This window comes from Eurosta solidaginis, chromosome 3, assembly GCF_040869045.1.
Source record: "Eurosta solidaginis isolate ZX-2024a chromosome 3, ASM4086904v1, whole genome shotgun sequence".
Taxonomy (NCBI): domain Eukaryota; kingdom Metazoa; phylum Arthropoda; class Insecta; order Diptera; family Tephritidae; genus Eurosta; species Eurosta solidaginis.
In genome coordinates, this window is record NC_090321.1 from 105,147,856 (window position 1) to 105,164,009 (window position 16,154).

The 16,154-nt window shown below is 35.8% G+C and overlaps 1 protein-coding gene across 1 annotated transcript in view; it reads left to right on the forward strand.

Annotated features, from left to right (window-relative positions):
- Positions 1-5,103, forward strand: part of LOC137246570 (uncharacterized) — a 44,874-nt gene extending 39,771 nt beyond the window's left edge. Inside the window, exons 5-6 of the transcript XR_010951563.1 lie at positions 3,647-3,689; positions 4,420-5,103. The gene's annotated coding sequence lies outside the window, so the exon portion shown is untranslated. The remainder of the gene's footprint in view (positions 1-3,646; positions 3,690-4,419) is intronic.
- The last annotated feature ends 11,051 nt before the right edge of the window (positions 5,104-16,154 follow it).

Genomic DNA, 16,154 nt, shown 5'->3' on the forward strand with positions numbered 1-16,154 from the left:
CTGAAGTCCAAATTAGGCGTGTCATTTTATGCTAGATATGTGGATGACATAATATGCGTTTTAACTACTAATAACGAAGAGCTTGTACTGGAGTACCTCAACAAGCAGCACGATAGAAAGCCAACGGTCACCGACACAATAATACATACTACCTCAAATCACCCTCAACAGCATAAAAATGCAGCATTAAAGAATTTGGTACATAGACTTGAAAGAACACCTCTTACACAAGAGGCATATAAGAGAGAGCTTGAAGTCATATATAACATTGCTGCAAGCAACGGATATAAAGAAGCACTAGTAGATAAGCTCAGAAGGACGTATGGAGAACCAAAAAGAAATATTGAAAATAATGACACCTGGACGACTATGAAATATACTGGAAAAGCAACATATGAATTCGCAAACTTCTTCAAAAAATACAACATGAACACAGCGTTCAAATCATCGAACAATCTAGGGCGAAAACTAAGAACTAATACTAACTCAGAGGATCCGCTTAGCAGCCACACCGTATACAAGCTTACCAGCGGATACCAACATAGTTACACGGGACAAACAGGACGGCAAATAAGATCAAGGTTCAGAAAACACATTAGAGATTACAACAAAAATACACGGACCCCACACATTATACCAGATTCTAACTTCGCGAATCACATGGTGGAAAATGAATGTTCCCCAGCAATCATCAATAAAACAGTTAGGGTTCTTCACATACAAGCAAAAGGACGACGTCTAAACGTACTAGAAAACATGGAAATCTACAAACAGAAAACATTCGACGGTAGAATAATAAACGAACAGATAAACACAATTTCTGACACAATATTCGAGCCTTTAAAACTTGTTTACAAGAAACAAACTAACCACACAGGTACAACATACACACACACAACAACAAATAAACACAAAACAATTAACGCATCAAAACAACAAACCCACAAAGAAGGTCAGTCGACTAAAATTACGGATTTTTACCTGCTCTGAATGAACACACAGCACATACACATAACTAAATACACACAAGCATCAATTTTGACAATACCTGCTCACGTACCTACGAACTATAAATACAGAACCAACGACAACAACAGATCAGAACGAAAATCGACACTGATGATGGGACAACGCCGAAACCGGTTTGTCTCAAAACCAAATTTGACAAGGGAGGACGGAAAATCGTTCCAATATACAGCAATAGAAGATGCTTTGCGCGTTATAAAGACGGCAACCTTTGCCGGTAGAAAATATAGCATTTACCGACAAGCAATTGAATCTAGAAATAAAAATGTATTCTTTAGGCGGTCACACCTTTCAAGATGTAGTCCTTCAGTCAAAGTTTACTACGTACTTTTCCAATACGGCCTATCGTATAAATTATTTCAGAAGTTGGCATATCAATACGCTAAAGCTAATGATAAGGTATTTCCCGAGAAACGGAATACTACGCAGGAAGTAAGGAAGTCAAGATTGGCTCTACGCTTTCATTAAACATAATCCGATCCTAACTTTCCGTAAGCCAGAGCGTACCAGCTTGGCTAGATTAAAAGTTTTCTCAAAAAAATATGTCAATGAATTTACGAGAATTGGAAAAAAACTATGACACCTACTCGTTTACGCCAAACAATATATACAGTTTGGATGAAACGGATATAACAATTTTTAAACGGATGTCTTTCGAGTCCTTGAAATTAGTCAGCAAAAGTGGTTGGATGATGTCGGAGGTATTTGTAGGTATTGTCACGCACATTCAAAAGAACACAAATAGCTCAAAATAGCGTCCAATTCTATTGATTCTCGATAACCAGTAATCTCACTGCAGTATTGATACCATCAATTATTCAAGGGAAAATGGCATACAGTTATTATCATTTCCTCCACATACTTCACACCATCTTCAACCACTTGACGTATCGGTTTACGATCCATTCAAAAAATTTCTTCAAATTTCTTTCACCGATTTTATGACTAACAACCCTGGAAAGAAAATAACAATATAAGAAACCGCTTGCATCTCTAATATACCATTCCAAAGAGCATTTAAACCAGAAAACATAATAAGTGGTTTTCGGTGGACTGGAATATATCCTTTCAACTCGCAAGTATTTCAAAAAGATGAATTATTTCCTGAATATGAAACGGAAGAGAACACTGTAATGGACCCAGTTTAGCTTCATTCCAACAACAATATAGAAGTTATAGATCCCGCTCCTCTTCAGCCGGACGAAAGCGTAGAAAGGACAGACCCACTTCAGATTCAGCCTTTTCGAAAACACCGGAACAAATTCGTCCAATTTCTCGTTTAAAGGCTTCTAAAAGAAATGATTAATCTGGTTGCTCTGGGATTTTAACAAGCTCTGTGCAAAAAAAGGGTGAAAGAAAAACAACTTATAATAAAAAATAAAATGGGTAAAAGAAATCTAAAGTTTTCAACGAAAGGAGAATCTCCGAAAAAAAACAAAATAAGAATAAAATTGTAAAGAACTCTCATCCGAAGACCAATGTGGCATTACCACAACCCAAGATATTTGTATTTATGTAAATGCCAGAATAAGTCAAGCTTGTAATGCACAAGCAAATGAATTTCACTTTCGACCACAAACAAATAACTCATAGCGACATAGCCATAGCGGCATAGATAAGTTATATAGAACCCAGCGGTGAGCCGTATCCGTTTACAGTTGTTTAACCCATAAGCGTCACACTCACTAGCTCACGCATCGATCAGCATGCCTGATCGACAGCGTCGGTTTGTCAGTGCGACTGACCAAATATTTCTACATGAATAGGTATATAGAAATAGAATGTAGTTATTCTTAGTGTGTAAGTATTGTACGTAATTGTTGTAAGAGTATTGTAAGAAATTTTACTATAAAATAGAAAATATTCATGAATAAAAATCAATCTAATTTCGGCGCTGAGCATGAGCGGTACTCAAATCATATTTTCGTTTTAATTTTCATTTTTCATTATATTAAGGTACACCCCCGAACATTTTTTTGTCGAAAAGTTTTTATAAATTTTTAATTTGAATTTTTTTATTCTTGGATTTGTTAATTCTCTTTGCTTTACCTGGTTATAACATCAGTTTTATTATTTAATTAGCATACGTTTTACGGAATTCCTTTTATTCTGAATATTTTCCTTACCTTAAGGTTTTTTTTTTCATTTTTTTGGCACTCAGGCCTACACATGCTCAGGCATATGCACCACTACTAGGGTATATACTGCCACTCTCAAAATTAACTCCTAGTTGTGGATTTTTTCTGGCTGTCTTGGCCCGTCCACACAGTTTGCATCACATTTTCAATTTCTCTTTTTTTTTTTTAAGATTGAAAAGCTTCCTTTTTTCTTCGATTTTTCTTTACATATACACTTCACTTACACTTTTTTTGCTTTACGCGCCGCGACCCTATTTAGCTTTGTTAATTTTTAATTTCTACCTTTTTGCTAAACACAAATATTTTTTTTTCATATGCATGAAATAATGCACATGCACCGAACCGCCGCGTTAAACTAACATCAAAAGACATTAGCTCCTAATAATTAGCCTTGACCACGGTCAAGCGGCCAAAGCCCGTAACAGTATCAGGGATAACTTATTGATCTACATATGTTGTTTGTTTTTTTTCTTTACTTCCAGCTTGGTTGTTGTTTTTGGTACCAAAATCATACGGATAAGCGAGGTAAGTTTTTTTGAAGAAAACATATGCACTTACCTTTATTTATGTAGAGCGGTTCTCTGAGTAAGGGAACATATTCTTATACAGATATTTCTGTTGACATATTTTTGAGAGTGAACGCACACACGTACGTGCATTTTTACATAAGTTTATACGTGTGCTTGTGCATAAATGATTAGATAGCCATTAGGCCGTTGTTGAATTTTTAATATTTCTTTGTAATAATAATTATTAATATTTCCTTGTAAATTTTCCTTTCAAATAAAAATTCATATTTTGAGATTAGGATTAGGGAAGAAGTAATGAAACGGGAGTTATAATTTTTGATTAGCTGTAAGGAGTCATTTATGAATTATTTGAATAAATATTATTTATTAATTTAAAGCTGGAATTCCTTGGAATCGTCTTTATATTGTGGTATATGGGTTGAGGATTATTATTTTTCATACATGGGTAATTTCAGCTACAACATGTCTGGCTAAAGGCAGTTTACTTGCTGGTGTAGGTGGTAAGTTGAGGTAGTTGAGTGGAAAGATGGAAGATACGTAGGTACCTAAAGACGGACATTAGTCAGGTTCAAGGGGACTCTACTCGGGAAGTGGAGCCATAGTAGAGTCCAAAGGCTGTTCGCATCTCGTGAACAGGAGGGGTGGAAGGCTCCACCTGACTCGGACAGATTTTCTCTCGCTTTACTATATTTATTTTTCTTCTTTTGTTTAAATTCTTTCCCCAGACATGAACCTAAATTTTGCTATGCAACTGTTGGGAAAGGAGAAGTGGCAAGAACCGCGCCTCAAAGCCGACGAGCCTCAGCCGGGCTACTACCATGCCACTCTGCCACTCCTCCTCTCCAGTACCAGGCAGTTACGTAACAACTCCAAGAAGGATGAGATAAATGCCGAGTTATTATCTATCCATTTAAGATTGGAAGAACAACTACCTACGACTGCATTAATGGAATGTTTCGACCGTATTAGTAAAGAGGTGGATCAGGAAGCACAACAAAAATCAACAAAACAAAATAAGATGGTCAATTAGATGCGCAGAAGTTAATACGAAGATGACAGTATTTAAGCCCCCAGCTGCGTCTTAGCGAAAATTGATATTGGTGAATCTTGATAAATTCACGGAGGCGGGGACGTTGCCGTAGCTGAGCTTGTGTTTATTTGTTATAAAAAGTTCCTAATTTGTGAAGTAGCTAGTCGTGTGCCTATTTATTAAGTTTTAAGTTTATCGATTATTAGGCCTACTTCAACGCCCATATCTAAATAAAGAAGAATTAATTAAAAGTAATACGAAATTTGGTGGTGAAGTGCGTGGTCGTACAAAAGCGTGAGTTTGTCTTTATTTGTAATAACATTGTAATATTTCTTATATGTACGTTTTGCTTATAATAAATAAAGCCCAACCCTAACAATTTACGTGGCTTTTATTTGGAAGTACCCGCCACCATATTCGATTACAGGCAATTTGAAAACTCCAGCGGCAAAGTAGAAGTTACTTTCGTCTCTGCGAAATTAAAATGCGCGCCATTAAAGTCTTTAACCGTACCGCGCTTAGAACTAAAAGCGGCGGTTTTGGGAACACGACTTATACAATGAGTGAGGGAGGAGCCCAACGTAGCCATCGACAAGTGCATCCTCTGGCTATGGAGTGATTCAAAGACTGTCGTAAATTGGATACGAAGCAGATACAAGCCATTCGTACAACACAGAACAGCAGAAATTTTAGCCGCCACTAAAGTATCCGATTGGCAGTGGATACTTACAACCGAAAATGTCGCCGACGAAGCTATACGCATCAACAACAAAGTTGCGTTTGCCCCAACCAGCCAGAAAATACGTGAACTTCTGAAGAAGTTATTGCCACTGATCTTAATGACTGCCATGAAGAAATGCGACCGCAATACGCTTTAAACATCGTAAGATATGACTTTAAAAACTTTAATCGTTTCTCGTCTCTTAACAGGATGGTAAGAACTACAGCCTGGGTAATCTTGTTTACTAAAATATGCCGACGCCAAGTTGAACCACAGACTTATGGGTCATCAAAATGCCGAAGCAACAATATGTTCCATACGTCACTTACATTGGGTAAAACGGCTACCAAGCTTTCTAGGCAGCGTTCGCAAGGCCGTGCCAGTTCCACCACTCATGGGACCACTCTCCGTTGACAGGTTGACACCATACGTGAGACCGTTCACATACACGGGCCTCAACTATTTGGGTCCTGTCGAGGGAACATACGTTTAATTGTGTTTTGATTGAGGCTGAGAATTTCGTCAACTCTCGTCCTCATACGCATTTGTCAAGTGACAAGAAACAGGAACAGCCGTTCACGCCAAACGACTCCTTATTGGGATCGGCTAGTACTGCACCAGGCTCATCCGAAGTCGTAACTGATATACTCGTTATCCGCCAACAAGGGCGCATTGCTCGACAGATTCGTTATCAGGAAGCGCTGGATAGCGTAGTACCTCCCTAAGTTAACACGTCGAGAAAAGTGGTGCCAACGAAAGCAGCCGGTAAAAAAGGGGGATATTGTTGTTGTTGTTGTAGCGATAAGGTTGCTCCCCGAAGGCTTTGGGGAGTGTTATCGATGTGATGGTCCTTTGCCGGATACAGATCCGGTACGCTTCGGTACCACAGCACCATTAAGGTGCTAGCCCGATCATCTCGGGAACGATTTATGTGGCCACATTAAACCTTCAGGCCATTCCCTCCCTCCCCACCCCCAAGTTCCATGAGGAGCTTAAAGTCGCCAGAGCCTCGCCTGTTAGTGAAACAGGATTCGCCGCGGATAGGTGAGGTTGACAATTGGGTTTGGAGAAGCCATATATTTCGCTGGCAACTTGAAGGGTTGCGCTACCCAGTCGCTTCTTACGACAGGCATACCTATCGCGGGTATATTCTGATCCCCTAACCCGCTGGTATTCCTATGCGGTCCCAATGTTCCGCGAAGAGAATGGTTTCGGGGTGTAGTGGAAGAAATTTACCCTGGCTGAGGTGGTGAAATGCGTCAAGTTGACGTGCGGACTGTTCAAGGAGTGAAGCGGAGAGCTGTGTCCAAACTGGCCGTTCTGGATGTAGTTGTTGGTAAACCAGATTAATTCACGGGGGAGGGAAAGTCCAGAACGCCCATTTGCCTTACACCGCATAAAGCTTGTTTACACTACTATGTCTATTTTAACCCACATATTCATATTTTTATTTCATTTCATTTTGACACTTCTTTATCTTTATTGTCTACTCATCATATTCTATATGTACTAAACTCTAATGAATTTGTATGTACATATACGTATGTACATTTAACTATAAAATTGAATTCTATGTATTAATTTGCCGTTAAGCGCGTTGCTCTGTTTTAATTGCTGAAACATGATTAATTCGTTGGCCAGCGAACGGAGAGAACAATCGAATATAACATAAACCGCGATTTCATTATTTGGAAAACCGGAGATTTAAATTTGCTCATCCAGGCCAACGACTGCAAAAAGTAATTAAAAACGAAACACTGCAGACAATGGGGAACACAGACTTGAACATCATATTAGCTGCAATATCGGCACAAATGTCCGAAATGTTATCACATATACCACAAACATGTCATCGCAGCTGGAATCCCAAGATACAAGGATAACATCCAAGATTGAAGCAGAGGAAACACAAATTTTATCACAGCTGGAAGAACAAAGGAAAATATATGGCATCTCAACTGAAAGAACACTAGACACGCATTACATTACAACTAGAAGCAGAAGAGGCGCGTATATCATACAAACCCGAAGCGCGCATGGACGAAAAAATCGAGGCAGTGGTGGCTGCTTTGAGAGGTCGTATACAGGAGTTGCAACTAAATCGGCCAGCTGTTTCAGTAAGCAATACGAAGGTAAACACTTTTTTTGACGACTCTGTTCCTTTCCAGGTATTTAAGCTTCAATTTAAGATGACGTCAGCAGTGAACAACTTCAATACTGAATACAAAGTTGCTGCACTGTTCGTGGCATCGAAAGCGCTCGCAGCTGAAGTATTACGGACTAATATAGTAGGAAAACGGAACAGTTATGAGGCATAGATGGTCGCTGTCGAGAGACGTTACGGAAGCGGAATGAAACACTGCAGGAGTTTGCGTCGGACATTGAAAGATTGGCTCATCTGGCAAGCGCGGACGCACCCGTGGAATACACCGAGAGGGTCAAAATCCAGAGCTTTATAAATGTTCAGTTTTATTCATGGAATACGGGATTTTGAAACGAAGTGAGCGACATACGCAAATCCAAAACCTGCATTCGCAGAAACGGTATCACATGCACTGCTGCCTCAAGAAACAGCTTCACTTTTGAGTAAGCCAGCGTAAAAAGCCCATCGTTTGCAAGAAGAAAGGCCAGAGTAGGCAGAAACAATTTTGGAACCATTGAAGGGAACGCAGCAGAGGAATTATGATGCAGTCAAATGCTTTAATTGTGGCAAAACGGTGCACAATGCACGTTATTGCGGCACTAACCCTAAACGCAGAGCTGAAGAAGATGAGCAAATCTTCAAGTCCACTCAATCGTTAAACTAAAGCGAGTTAGCCGCAAGGGGCGACAACGGGCTCCGGCAATTGAATGCCCCATAATCTCTGTCTCGCAAATTGAAAGAATTTCGAGTAATCTCACTGTCGGATGGCATGTGGATGGAAAGGAAAGTTTAGTGACTATAGATCCATCATTTGATTGGATTTGGTCAACAAGAAGATAAGACCATTGCATGGAGCAAAATTGCGTACAGCCGCTGGAGAACACACCCTGGTTCTAGGAGAAGTAGCATGTGAAGCCGCAATTGGGAACGTCATGGTACTACAAAATTTTATGATGGCAGAGATTGTTAATGAAATGATAATTGGAGTGGACTTCTTAATCGAGGAAGGCATCAAGATCGACATGGAAAGCAAGACGATGAGATATACCAACATGTATGTGCCACTTAATTTCGGCTACGAAAAAGGCTACAGCAGTAAACGAGTGCTGGTGGAAGAGAATCAGAAAATACCAGCAAAATCGGAGGCAGTCAAAGATTGATGGAGATTGTAGGACAAACAAATTGTGGGTTGTCGAGGCAGCAAACAAATCAACAGCGAATTGTAGTTCCATAGTAATTGCATTAAATTAAATTGTAGCTGGCAACTCCCTCTTTGGAAAAGTGCAAGATGCAACCATGCATCAGATGCACTTGGCATTACTAATAATGTTAGAGTCGAGCAACGCGGAGAATTTCTGATTGGTTGAAACTGCTGTTGCTCGACGCCTTCATTAATTTCGAAGCCATCATTAATTTCGTTGCTAAGCCACGTAAGGAAAAAGGTGCCTAGACACAGAGTTGCGTTAGCGGCAGTTAGATAGAAATGAACCGGCACTCAACTAAGACGCGCACTTTAAACTCGTGAAAATAAAAGCTGTACAATTACAAAAAAAGGACAGTGATCAAATTGTGCTGATACACGTGAGAAATTAAAAAGCGTTAAGAACTAAAAAGTTGTAATAATAAAACAATATAGAACGAAACGAATTTGGTTTATTTGTAAAAGGAGACAACGGAAAGGTAACTCAAAATTTAAAGAAAGTGTGTGCGAGCGTGTTAGTACGCTAATTTTCCACTGATCCACATGGATCTTTTAAATGGCGACCGTGGGCCGAAGCCCTGTAAAAACGGTGTGTGGCCAAAAGGAGGCCAGCCTCCCAACAGGCGTGGGTGCTCAAATTAAAAGAAAAAAAAGCCCAACACAAAATTTCAAAAATGTTGGAAAAATTAATAATGTACAAAAAAAAATTAAAAAAATATAAAAGTTAAAAAACCATCTACAAAAAAAATTTTTTAACAAAATTTAATACGATTACAAAAAATTATAAAACAGAAAATCTACAAAAAAAGAAAAAAAAAAAAAATTTAAAACATTAAAAACCATTGCAAAAAAAATATAAAAATTTGAGAAAATACAAAAAAAAATTACAAAATTTACAAAAACCCTTCAAAAAATTAAAAAAAAACGTCGAAAAATCTACAAAAAAAATACAAGTTTAAAAATTCTACAAAAACAGCATATAAAGTACAAAATAAAAAAAAAATTACAAAAAAGGACAAAAGATTAAAAACTATTACAAACAATTTTTTTTTTAAATTTGAAAAAATCTACAAAAAATTTCAAAAACCATTTCAAATAAAATTAAATTATTTAAAATCATTACAAAATATAAAACTGAGAAAAATCTACAAAAACAATTTGAAATCAGTAAAAACTAACAAAAAAAAATGTATATAAAAATTAACAAAGAACTACAAAAATTTAAAAGCCATTTACAAAAAATTACAAAATATTTAAAAAAAAAATCTCTACAAAAAGTATAAAATCAAAAAGTTACAAAAAAAAAATTTAAAACAACTACAAAAAATTACACAATTTAAAAATTTTTACAAAAAAACAAAGACAAAACTATGAGTTACCAAACTACTAAAACATGTAAAACATTTAAACATTTTCAACAAAAAATCTACAATAAAAATTATTAAAACGTTGAGGCTACCAGAAAAATTTTCAAAAAACAGCAAAAATACGGCAGTGGCTAGTGGAACAATTTTTTTTGTTGAAATAAGGACATTTGGAAGAAATAATATAATTGGAAAAAATAACAAAGACTGAAATAAATACTTTTGAAAACTGTACCAAAAATTTTGTAAAACGGCACTAGCCACGCCACTTATAACGGCACGTAAAATAGCGGAAAACGAGCGGCGCCATCAGCAGCAGAACACCAAGCAGCAGCAGTAGAAGAGGAAGCGCAGCAGCTGAACATACAGCGGTAAACCAAATCAAGCAGCAATTGGTATGGCGAAATAAAACTTTTCATACATATTTTCATATTTAATACATACATTTAAAATTACATTTTTCAATTTTTAAATCGAAATTAAAACATATTTCAATCACTTTTCATAATTATTATAAAAATATTATAGTCAAAATCAAATTAAATTACTTACAGGAAAAAAAAAATAATTAAAACTCACATATACATATATAGATATATGTGTAAAACCACAGGTAGGCACTGTGGGACAGGGTCGGACAAAAACTGCATTAAAAACTTCATTGGTTCTTTCCGTTATTACAAAAATTGTGTTTCAATAAATTTTCAATAAAAGTTTTCATTAGTTTAGTCCCACTCTGCCCTACAGTGGGCTCCATCAAAAAATTAGAAACAAAAAAAAAAAAAAAAAATTTTTTTTACTTTTCTAAAGCGGTGCGTTCGTGAAAAAATATGACACAATTTTTTTAAATCCCGGTGCGTCCGAGGACATTTATATTCGATTTTGGAAAGATGCGGTGCGCCCGTATCTATAAAAATAAAACCATACAATTTTGATAAAAGCGGTGCGTCCGTTTAAAGCCTGTACAAAAATATTTGCCATTCTATAATCTTTGCATTTAAATTCAAATAAAATTATAATTTTGCCATACATTTCAGATTCAAAATTTTTTCACATTCTGTACAATTAAAAATTCTTACATTTCAATAAATATACTCGTAAACAATATTCAACATCTTTTAAATTGCATATGAATTCCAATTCCCACTTCCCGTTTTGCATGAAAAATTTTCAGCTAATTCCAATCATTGGATTTGGATTTGCGGACAACAAAAGCGTAAAGTAAATATTTTTGAATCTTTCTTTTCATTAACTAATCACTAACTTTAGTATTTCAATAAAATTCACTAACTAAAGTTTTTTTGCAATAAGTATTCGCTAACCAATTGTATAATTATAACTAAAATCTAAAAGCTTTCAAAAATACATACTTTCACAAATTTCTTTTAAAATATTTTCATAAATTTCCTCTAAGAATACTTTCATAATTTTCTTTTGAGCTCAACTCAACTCGTTCAAATTTAATTTCCTTTAAATTCAATTTCTATTCAATCTTCATAAACAAATTCGACATATCTTACAACAAAAATTTTTAATATTTTGTCTGTTCGTTTCAACACGTATGGACCTAAGAAACGGGAAGGTAGTTTCTAAAAATTCACATCCAAGTTCAAGTTCCAAAAAATTTAGATTTCAAAAACGCAGAACAAGATTTAGATTCCAATAATTCAGATTTTGATTCAGCTTCAAGTGCACCATCAACTGATACTTTAACAAGTGAACATTATAAATTATCCCTGAGTGCAGACATTTTAGGATTCGCTGATCAACCTGTACTTCCAAATTCTAGTTTTTCTATCCTAACTCCTATTCTTAACGTTACAACCATGGCCACAATCGAGGAGAAAAAATCGTTTATTAGTACGTGTGCCTCGATTATGCGAGAAAAGTATAGTGGAGACCCGTTAGCACTTGGCTCATTTATAAATAAAGTTGAATTAATGGAAGTATTCTCTAACGAAAATGTAACTCCTACTTTTATTGCATTTTTAAAATCCAAGCTCGAAGGCAAAGCCCGCGAAGCCCTACCAACGCATATAGAATCAGTCAGCCAAATTAAAGAAGCGCTATGTAGTAAAATTAGGCCAGACAACTCGAAAGTTGTCGCGGGAAAAATTGCAGCCTTAAGAGTAACCAATAACAATTTTTCAGAATTTTCAAAGCAGGTAGAAGAGCTTTCTGACTCCTTAGAGCGATGTCTAATCATTGAAAGTATGACACAGGCAAAATCCCATGAGATGGCGGTTGAACAAACCATTAGTGTTTGTAGATTAAATAGTAGGTCAGATATGGTGAAATCAATCCATGCGTCAACAACCTTCAAAGATTCAAAGGACGTTGTAGCGAAAATGATTATAGAGCGAGAACAGGAAGTTAAAGATCGGCAAGTGTTAGCGTTTCGGTCACGTCCGATAAGATATAATAATTTCCGTGGAAATCCCAGAGGTAACAGTAATTTTAGATACAACAACAATAATAATTTTTGATTTAACAACGCAAATAGGCAACACAATAGTACAAATTTTCGAAATACCAATTATAACAGAGGCAATAATCGCAATTACAATAGAGGCAACAGCAATTCCAACAATAACAATAATAATCGGTCCGGAAATAACAAAAAATTCCAATAATCAGGGTTCAAGTTCTAGAAATTCAGCCAATGTTCGTTTTTTAAATGCCGAAGCCCCTCAGGCGCGAACACTGAGGGAGCAGGAGCAATTCGATATATTGTCTAAATTTAAATTTTTCCGATTCCGTCGAAGTCGCTTGTAGCAATTCTCATAAAATATGTTCTTTTCTAGTAGATTCACAGGCAGACATTTTACTAATAAAAATTTCCAGTTTGGCAAACGATGTAGAACTAGACGATAGTAACGTAATAAATATAACAGGCGTAACAACAGACACGGTAACAACACTAGGAACAGTTAATACAAGTATAGTCGCATCAAATACATTTTTTCCTCTGACTCTTCACGTTGTCAATGACAACTTTAATATTCCTTCGGACGGTATAATAGGGAAAGACTTTCTTAAAACGAACAAATGCATAATCAATTATGCTAATGACACAATTACATTCGGACAAGGGACAAAAAAGGTAAATGTTTCAATTTTGCATAGCACTTCGAAAAATACTCTTGTAATTCCACCAAGATGTGAAGTTTTTCGTGTTTTTAGTTTGAAAAATTCGACAAGTCCAGTTTTTGTTGATTCTCAGGAACTTTGTAACGGTGTTTTCACAGCAAAATATATCGTTGAAACAAGAAAACCAATTATAAAAGTTATCAACACCACCGACGAGGTCAAGTACGTAAAAGATTTCAATATTCAAACTGAAGACATAAAAAACTTCAATGTCAATCGCATAAATGAAACACCTATCGATCAAAACGCATAGAAGAGCTTAAATCATTTTTAGCAAAACAAATGCCCTCTTACGCTAAAAAGAAATTACTTGATTTATGTTTGAAATATTCTTATATTTTTGCATTAAAAACCGACTTAATGACGCTTAATAATTTCTACGAACAAAAACTTAGATTAACTGACAAAACTCCTGTCTCTATTAAAAATTACCGTTTGCCATATACACAACGCGAAGAAATAAATAAACAAGTCGAAAACCTATTACATAATGATTTAATCGAACCTAATTTTTCAAATTATAACAGCTCTTTAATTTTGGTACCGAAAAAAGAACCAACAGGCAAAAGTCGTATCGTATGTGCGTAGATTTCAGAGCAGTCAATAAAAAGCTTATAGCCGACAAATTTCCACTAGCACGCGTTGATGACATACTCGACAATCTTGGCAGAGCCAAATACTTTTCTACTTTAGATCTTTTTTCTGCTTTTCACCAAATACCCCTTCACCCTAAATCTAGAGACGTAACTTCTTTCAGTACAGAGCGAGGAGCTTTTCGTTGGAAAGTTTTACCTTTCGGGTTAAATATAGCACAAAACTCTTTTTCTCGTATGATGTCAATAGCATTTTCAGGCATTTCGCCAAATCAGGCTTTTATGTATATTGACGGCGTTATCGTCATTGGTTGTAGTGAGACACACCACCTTAAAAATTTAGAAAAAGTTTTCGAAACCTGAAGAAAGTTTAATTTAAAGCTGAATCCAAACAAATGCAATTTCCTTCGTTCCGAAGTAAGTTTTCCAGGCCATAAATGCACGTCAAAAGGTTTGCTGCCAGACGATTCGAAAATAGACGCTATTAAAAGGTATACTAAGCCAAAAGACAAAGATGCGGTTAGGCGATTTGTCGCGTTTGCAAATTACTACAGGCGATTTATACCGAATTTTGCGTCACTGGCAGCGCCTTTAAATCGTTTAAATCGGAAAAAAGTTGAATTTGTTTGGGACGAAGAGTGCGCAAACGCTTTCGAAAAGCTAAAACTTGCATTACTACAACTACAACTACAATACTCTGACTTTACAAAATAATTTATAATTACAGTAGATGCTTCTAAGAGTGGGTGTGGTGCTATATTAAGCCAAAAGCATGGTGATAACGATTCACCAATTTGTTTCGCGTCAAAATCTGTTAATAAAGCGGAACAGAAAAAAGCAATTATCGAATTAGAACTCCTAGCAATACATTTCGCTATAAAGCATTTTCGTCCATATGTTTACGGTACAAACTTCAAAGTAAAATCCGATCATAGACCACTAGTTTATGTTTTTGACAGAATATAAATTTACGATTGAATATATAAAAGGAAAATCTAACGTTGTGGCTAATGATCTTTCACGCATTAGTATAGACGAAATAAAAAATCTACAAAGCATGTTTTAGCAGTGCAAACGCGATCACAAATCAAACAAAAGGAATTACAAAATAAAGACGATAATTTTACTGATACTTTTTGCGAAACGCCTAAAGTACAAGTTTATGACAAATTTTCATACAATTTTTCAAAACAGATACCGCGAGTAAAGTCGACTATACAGTTTAATAAGAATAATGAGATCTCCAATATACAAATTTATGCGCATTTAAAACATAAAAAACTAAACTTACTTAATTTTGTGCATGCTAACGGAGAGACAAATTTAGATGAGCTATTTTCGAGGCTTGAAAAAGCAGCCGGCAGTCACAATATTAAGCAGTTAGAATGACCAAAAAATGATATATTTTTCAAAGAATTTTCAATTACAAATTTTAAAATCAGCGGTAATAAAATTTTAAAATCATTACCCTGTAGAAACTGTAACAGAAACAGAGCAAAAACAAAAACTTATGACAATTTATCATGAGGATCCTTTGTTAGGCGGTCATTGTGGTACAAAACGATTATATTCCAAATTAAGAACAAAATACTATATGGAAAAATATGACTCGTGACATAGCTAAGTTTGTCAAAAATTGCAACAAATGCCTTTTGAATAAAGTAAAACCAAAAACAAAGGAAAATCTTGTGTTGACTCCAACACCCTGCAAACCCTTTGACATAGTAATTGTCGATACAATAGGTCCACTTCCGGAATCCAAATATGGTAACAAGTTCGCTGGTACTATGAGTTGTGACTTTTCTAAATACCTGGTAACAGTAGCTGTACCAGATAAATCAGCGAAAACGATTGCTTTTGCTATTTTTGAAACCTTTATATTAACATATGGTACAATGAAAGCTATTAGATCCGATTTAGGAACGGAATATAAAAACCAATTATTCTCTGAATTGACAAAACTTTTAAAGATTGATCATGATTTCTCAACAGCTTACCACCACGAAACTGTTGGTACTGTTGAAAGAAATCAAAGAGTCTTTAACGAATACCTGCGTGCATATCTAAATGAAACGTATTCAGATTGGGATACATATTTTAAATACTTTACATTTTTACACAATACTACAAGTAGTTCGGTTTTTGATAATAAATTTACTCCCTTTGAATTAATATTTGGCAGAAAAACTACAATGCCACATGAATTGCAAAAAGAGCAAATTGATCCGATCTACAATGTAGAAAACTACACAAAAGAG